Below are 7,988 nucleotides of genomic sequence, written 5' to 3' on the forward strand. Positions count from 1 at the left end.
CAGCGTCCTAATACTAATCACCACACCGTGTCTGTGGGCCAAAAGGGACAGAATTTCCTTATTATTATAGCCGATTCCGAAGTACCGCTTAATCAACGCGTCTGTAGAGGCAGCCATGCCATGGCCTACTTTGATATTTCCTAAATGTAGCCTATTTATTTTTATGCCTGACTTTTTTTTTTTGTACCGGATTTTTTTTGGGGGGACAGATTTTTTCTTTTTTTGTGCCGGAATTGTTTTTTTTTGGGCTGATTTTTTTTTTTTTTTTTTTTTGTGCTGGAATTTTTTTTTTTGGCTGATTTTTTTTTTGTGCCGGATTTTTTTTTTTTTTTTTTGGCTGATTTTTTTTTTTTTGCCTGCTTTTCCCCCCTTTGCCGGATTATTTTTTTTTTGCTGGCTTTTTTTTTTTTTTTTTGGCTGGCCCTAATACTCCTTCGTAAAAATTGCAGTTTATTGTATAAAGTTAATAAGAAGTTTATAGACTGTTTAAATGAGTGTGACATTAAGAGGAATGTGCATGTTTAAAAACAATTATAAATGATTCTCATAAATTCAAAGCAAAGATGTTAAACATCAGTTAAAGTACATTTGTTGAATATACTTGAGAAAGAACTTAAAACATGTAACACACTACATAGATTCAAAATAAAATTATTAACTAAAAATATTATTGTGTATATGAATTTTGTGATGATTAGGTTATGTATATGAACCTTAGTACTTTTGGTTTGGTCACTTTCTAAAAAGGAGATAAAGAAACAAATATTATTAGTATTAGTGTATTAATATTAATATTATTACTATCAATTTATTTTTTATCATTGTCATTTTATTCTAATTTTAGGCTACCTCTTCAACATCTGGACAGAGACAACAGATGAGTTAATTAATGACCATTGTACCTGTCAAATAAATAAATAAATAAATAAATAACACAAACAGAGAAACTCACAGACCAGCAGAAATGTTCTCTCCCGTTTTACTGAAGATGATTTCAGGGACAGACAATAAAAACATGAATGAATGAATATTTGAGTTGTTGCAGCTTCATCAGCAGAGTGTTCAGTATTGATCAGGACTGATCAGGTCCTCTGTGGAGGATTTGATGATCAGACCTTCATTCTCTCTGCTCACGTCGCTGCAGGAACGGACGACCGAGGAAAGAAAAACCTGAGAGCTGGAAGAAGGTGAGGAGAGATTTATGTCACACTGTGGGGAGAAGTGTGTATGTGGGTGCTGTTTGTGTGTGTGTTTATTTTCTATGTGTGTGTGTGTTTTGGTTTCTGTGTGTGTTTATTTTCTATGTGTGTGTGTGTTTTGGTTTCTGTGTGTGTTCATTTTCTATGTGTGTGTGCATTTGTATATTAGTCTCCTGATTATTAACCCTTCTCTCTGATTATTAACCCTTCTCTCTGATTATTGCCCCTCTTCTCTTCCCTCCAGCTCTCGGTTTATTTTCAGGAGCCACACTGTTGTTGTTTGGGCTGCAGGTCGACCGCCTGCGTCGGCTGAGGGATCGCAGTCGGCTCGCCGTTCATCATGTCGTCAGTTTGTGCTGCAGACAATAAACACACACACACACACACACACACACACACACACACAGACACACACAGACACACACACACACACACACACACACACACACACACATACACACAGACACACACACTTCAGTTTGATTCCATGCTCAGTTACATGCTGCTGTTTCAGGTTCATCTCATGTGTTAAACAACAAAGCTTTGGAAACATTTAGACATTTAAACTGAAGTCTGGTGATGTTATTATCAGTCTGAAACTAAACTGACCAATCAGCTGCCTCTCTTAGTTCAGCAGGAAATAGATTTGTCAGATTTAACACTGAACGGTCGCTGTCACTGAATCAGGAGCTCAGTCAGAGCTCCACAGTCGGTTACGTCTGCCTTAAAAAAACATTCAAAAGCTGCGAAAGAACCACAGAAACAATCAGAATGTGAGAAGTGTGCCGTTGATGAGTGACTCCCGAGCTGTTAACCTTTGTGTACCTGCCAGTTTTTATTCCAACCAATCAGGAGCACACATGATTCGACCAGCTGTCGTTCAGCTGTCTGAAGACTGAGATCAGCTGATTAAATGAGTCAAGCCTGGTGTGCTTGGTTGGACTGGAAACCTGCCGGCACATTATGAACCTTTATGGAATAGTTTGGACATTAATGGTTTAAACTGAGCCTGACAGCTTGAATCAGAAATGTACTTATATAGCGCCTTTCTAGTCTGTGCGACCACTCAAAGCGCTTTACATGACATTTCATTCACCCTTTCACACACATTCATACACTGATGGCAGGAGCTACCACGCAGCCCTGATCTAACCATTCATTCACATTCACACACCGTTGGCACAGCAACGGGAGCAATTTGGGGTTAAGTGTCTTGCCCAAGGACACATCGACATGTGGACTGGAGGAGCCGGGAATCGAACCACCAATCTTCCAATTGGAGGACGACCGCTCTACCTCCTGCCCACAGCCGCCCCAGACACAATCAGACACAGTGATGCGTTCGCTTACTGCTGTACATACTGAAGTAGTAGACAGTGACAGTTCACTTATCTTTGAATAAGAAAAGTGAACAAATCTTTGAATTGGACTATCAGCTAATAATCTTTTTTTTTTTTTAAAGATATTTTTTCAGCACAGACGCCATTATTTAACAGTAGACAGACAGGAAGCAGGAGAGAGAGGAGGGTGTGACATGCAGCAAAGGAACTCCGGGGTCGGCTGCATATGTGGCATGCGCTCTAACCACTCGCCCACCTCCGCGCCTACCAGCTGACAATCTTACATACGGGTCAGTGACATGTTTTTGTGTCCATTTTTGATTTGATTTGAAAATCTTTAATGTTCCCGAAGGCCAATTTGGTTTGCAACAGAAGTTAAAATATGCATGTCTCACATGACAAGAACACAATAAATCTTAAATAACAATATAAATAAATACACAGTCATCACGGCTTCACCTGTGTATCGTTTCCAACAAGCTTGCCTACAGCTTATTTTAAAACCTAATGGAAGATGTAACAAATGATTTATGATACCTGTTTGATTTGGCCCTACAGGGGAAAGTATAGCTTCTCTTAGACGGGAGAAGAAAACTCTGCATGAAGAGGATGGAGAGGGTTCGCCAGGATGGCTTTTGCCCTCTGAGTGGCTCTAGCTTGATACAGATATTCAAGATCATTCAGGTTAGTGCCAATTGTTTTTTGGCAGAGTTGGACCACATTCCTCAGCTTGTTCTTATTTGCTGAGGTTACCAAACCAACAGATCCAAGCAAAAGTTAAAATGGACTCAATAAAAGATGAATAAAATATTTTAGGAAGCTTTTTGTCAACATTAAAACACCTCAGTGTATAAAACAACCTCTGATTTGCCTCTCTACAGATGGCATCTGTGTTGGTCTCAAAAGACTTGTATGGTCCAGGATTGTGAAGAATACTTCTACTCACTGACTATTTCCACCGCTGTACCTTTGACAAAGGTTTGGGCTGTGACAGGTGGATTTTTATGGAAATCAAGAATCATGTCTTTTGTTTTTGACACATTGAGTTGCAGGTAAGAGTCATCACACCATCTACCAAAATAGTCAAGACACCTGTGGCTTTCCCGTGGCAGATAAAATGGGCGCAATGAGACAGATGAGAATTCAATGTGGGGACTACAAACAGATTCTCTTACTTTGACAGTCTTGCACCAGCGACAGTTAACATACAAAAACATGACCCCTCCCAGTGAAGTGAAAAACACTAAATTCTCAATAAAACACCATATCAACTAGTTTGCCATGATCTTACATCCTTCCTTCCTTCCTTCCTTCCTTCCTTCCTTCCTTCCTAACACCATATCAACTAGTTTGGCACGATCTTACATCCTTCCTTCCTTCCGTTCTAAATATTACATTTCATCTGGTTACCATGGAGATCAGGAAACATTTACATGTTTTAAATGAAGTCATTATTAGTATAAGTCCACTTAAACACACTGTAGGTCAGAGTATTTAATTCAGTGTATTAAATGTCAAATGGTATAACAACAAAATAATGATAAATGTAATTTAAATGACATAAAACCAACAAAAGTGCTAAAAAACATCCAGGCCAGTGCATGGTAACTGGGAAAACAGTTGTATGTCGATGTGATGTCACTGCAGTAAATATTATGGGATGTTGCATCTAAGCAGCAAAACTGACAAAGATTACAATTGACTGAAACAATTAATCAATTAAAAATAAATTAATCTGCAACTATTCTGATACTAAATTAATGATTTAGACCTTCTGAATTACATCAACTTTTATTGTGAAATCAAAATTTTTAATAGTCCTACCTGAATTGCATCAATACTTTTATTCTGAAGTTAAAACTATTTTGCTATAAATGATCTTGTTGAGGTCATCAGGTTACGTTTTCTGAGTATTTTGAGTGACTGCTTCATGATGTTTAATAAATTAACAGTCAGTCTGTTTATCAGCAGCCTCTGTAAGTCTCCCACAGTATTGGTACCACTCTCACCTTTTGTCAGGCTACATGCTGCTGTGATCGTCCTCGCCGGCTGCTCCTCGCCTTTCGATGCCGCTCGGATCCTCCGCACCACATACCTGCAGGCTGGAAAATCAACATTTTTATTTATTTTTACATTTCACTGCACTGTTTTATTCACTTTATTTAAAACAAACTGCTACCCATTTATATTACAAGTATACTACCTTTCATTATTATTATTATCATTATTTATGTAGCACCTGTCTTATATAAAAAGTAGCTCAAAGTGATGAATTAAACCAATAAAATGAGAAAACAGGTAGAGCAAGTTCAACTCAACAGCATTGGTTAAATAAATAAATAAATTAAAGCACAAATGAATTAAAAGCTTTGTGGTAAAAGGTATGTTTTAAGTTCTTTTTTTCTAAATGTCCACTAGTAGCAACCATGTATTGGTCAATTTGTCAATGTGTAGTAAACAAAATGTGTTGTCTGTCTGTCTGTTTGTTACCTTTCACTTCAAAAACTACTTCCTGTTCAAAGGCAATGCTTATAGTTTTTGTACTTACTAATCCCAAATATCCAGGAGAACTTCAAAATGCATACCAAACAAAAGCTCAGGTCACAGGAGGTTAACCCTTACATACTGTTTAGGGTCAAATTTGAGTTTTTCTAATGTGTAAATAATGATAATAATGATAAATAACATACACTGAACAAATATAATTATGCTTAAATCCATTTTTAGACCTTGAATATTAAAAAAAACCTAAATTTAAGACATTTGAAAGGCTTCATTTAAAGGCTTTTTAAGAGCAACAGGAGAAACATTGCAATGACTCAGCAGATGTTACACAAGAAGTAATATCCCATCTTCCTGAGCTGGTTACAAACCATCTGGCAATAACTCATGGCATTGACACCAGTCCCTTTAGAAACCATAGACAGATATTAACCCAGAGAAGAATCCGGATCAGCTTGGCTGAGTCGAGGTGCTTAGTGTTTCTTAATGTAATCTTTAATCTGCCCTCAAGAAAACATGACAAAGCTTTAAAGCTTTAAAACTCTTGGCTGCTGCCGTTTAACACACTATGTAATTTAATATATTAGCTATTAGTTATATGGCCCACTGTCTTCAGCTTTCAGTCTGATTCATTTGTAATAGTTTGTGTTCTGGATAGTTTATAATTCATTATATAATTTAATTTGATCTAATGTGGACTGTAACATACATTAATTAATCTACAACATTAAATAGACGTGTCACAGTGTTTAAAGCTTTCACATAATACTAAACATGATGCAACATGATGGCATTGTGGAAAATATGAGGTTTAGTTTAATAACGATGAACTATTTAAGTGATATAAGAGCAAACACACCAATTATAGGTCAATTACAGGTTAAAAATATGATCAATGTGGCTGAATTATAAAAGCCAGAACACTATGTTTATATAATAAAGTTTTTTCAGAGAGGTAATCAATCAAATCATAAAGAATGACAATATTTCTTGTTTTTGTCGCTTTATGGTTTTAGGGCCCTGAGTCAGGTTAATTATCAATAATTATAAAACACACTAACTTGTCGGACTTTGTGTTGAAATGCATCGATCACTCACCGTTGATGATCAGTCACACCATTTTCCGTCAGTTTGTAGATGCGTAGTTCAGGTTTAAAGTTTCTTCTCAGCAGCTGACAGTTTAACAGCTGACAGTTTAACAGCTGACTTGTTGTTATCTGAGTGTCTTCTTCTCGTCTTCTTCTTCTTCTTCCCCCTGTTCGTTATTTTCGCTTCTTATTTGTCTTCCTCATCTTCTTATCTGACCTCAAACCAACGTGAACAGCTGCACAGCTCCACCTACTGCATCGGAGTATTTAGATTCATGGCAAATCATCTGGATACTGATTTATCCAAAACACACAAACAAACTATAACATGAAGTCATCCTGAGCACTTTGTAACTTTTACTTTATTAATTCATTCGGGATTAATAAAGTATCTATCTGTATAAAAGGTGCTTTTAGAGAGAAACCGCTTTGAGCTGCACTCATCAAACATGAGTCCAGTGATAGAAAAGTAAAATGAAGATGATAGACAGCACACAGTGAAGACTACACTCACAAATCAATAAAAACACACAAACTGATGTTGATGTTTTACCCACATCCCCTTTATTCATTTATTTTTTTGGTCTTTGATGCTTACACACAAATATAGTAAAGATGAAACAGCACCACAGCATGTCTCAGTGTCATTAAGGCCACAGGTTTGGTTCAGTTGAAGTCACAGTTAACATTTCACTTCAATCTACTGATAATTAACATCTTGATGGACTTTCTCTCAGGATGAACATGAATGAGACTGAACTGATGTCTACATCTGAGCATGATCTGATATTGTATTAAAGGCACAAGCTGACGACGGCCTCCAGGCTGCTGCTCACAAAAACAGATTCAATATATCAAAAAGAGATAGAAAGGAAGAAGGTTATACTGTGGTCTGCATTTGACTGTCTCTGTATCTAACCAGTGCCGACAGGATGGAATAAATGTCTTCAACGTCTCTGAAAAACTTCAGAGCACAATGTCTCCTTGAACTTTGGATCCACTGCACTCTTCCACGTCAACTGCTTTTAACTTTGAGTTTTTCAGGTTTTGGATGAGGCACCTTTTATGGTGGTTCAAAAAGAAAAACTCCACCAGACAGTTTATGTTAGTTTTATACAGAAACCACAATGAATGGACAGTAAAGTGTATTGAATTAAACCCTTTAAAAGCCTTCATTAATCACTGACTAGTTCACACAAGAAAGACAACACTCCCTTCGGTCACTGTAAATCCTTCATCTACGTCTGCATCTCTGAGTTGAGCTGAGCTTTGTATCAATCATCAGCTGATTTTTGTTATTTGAGAGTAAATTGATATTCTTGGTATTAAAGTGGTTTGACTCTCAGAGCTCTGATCTCAGTTCCTGGCTCATCACTGCTGCCATCAGGTGTTTGGTTGCAGTACAACAAGCTGCTCAGCACTCTGATGATTCTCTGAAACAGCACTTCATTGTTAACAGTAACCTGTCATAATATATGAAGATGGTGATTAGGAGTGTTGATACTACTGATTAATCATTTGATTATAATATGTTTTACCTTCACCATTACAGAAAGTACATAATAATAAAAAAAAAAGGTTAACTGCAGAAAAGTTGCTCTGATGTTTTGGGTCTGAATAATCACAGATCAGTGTCTGAGCTGCTGGATGAAGGAGGTGCACTCTGTGTGATATGAACACATGAACCTGACTCAGCTGCTGGATGAAGGAGGTGCACTCTGTGTGATATGAACACATGAACCTGACTCAGCTGCTGGATGAAGGAGGTGCACTCTGTGTGATATGAACACATGAACCTGACTCAGCTGCTGGATGAAGGAGGTGCACTCTATGTGATATGAACACATGAACCTGACTCA

General features: G+C 37.3%; 1 long non-coding RNA gene across 1 annotated transcript; it reads right to left on the reverse strand.

The window, feature by feature from the left end:
* Nucleotides 1-964: 964 nt before the first annotated feature.
* Nucleotides 965-6,315, reverse strand: LOC128368168 (uncharacterized). The gene is made up of 3 exons (XR_008321953.1): nt 6,140-6,315; nt 4,549-4,641; nt 965-1,555 (listed from the first exon to the last, which is right to left on the reverse strand). It is a non-coding gene; the product is annotated as an uncharacterized LOC128368168 (long non-coding RNA).
* Nucleotides 6,316-7,988: the final 1,673 nt, after the last annotated feature.

Source organism: Scomber japonicus, chromosome 11 (assembly GCF_027409825.1).
Source record: "Scomber japonicus isolate fScoJap1 chromosome 11, fScoJap1.pri, whole genome shotgun sequence".
In the NCBI taxonomy this organism is placed as follows: Eukaryota; Metazoa; Chordata; class Actinopteri; order Scombriformes; family Scombridae; genus Scomber; species Scomber japonicus.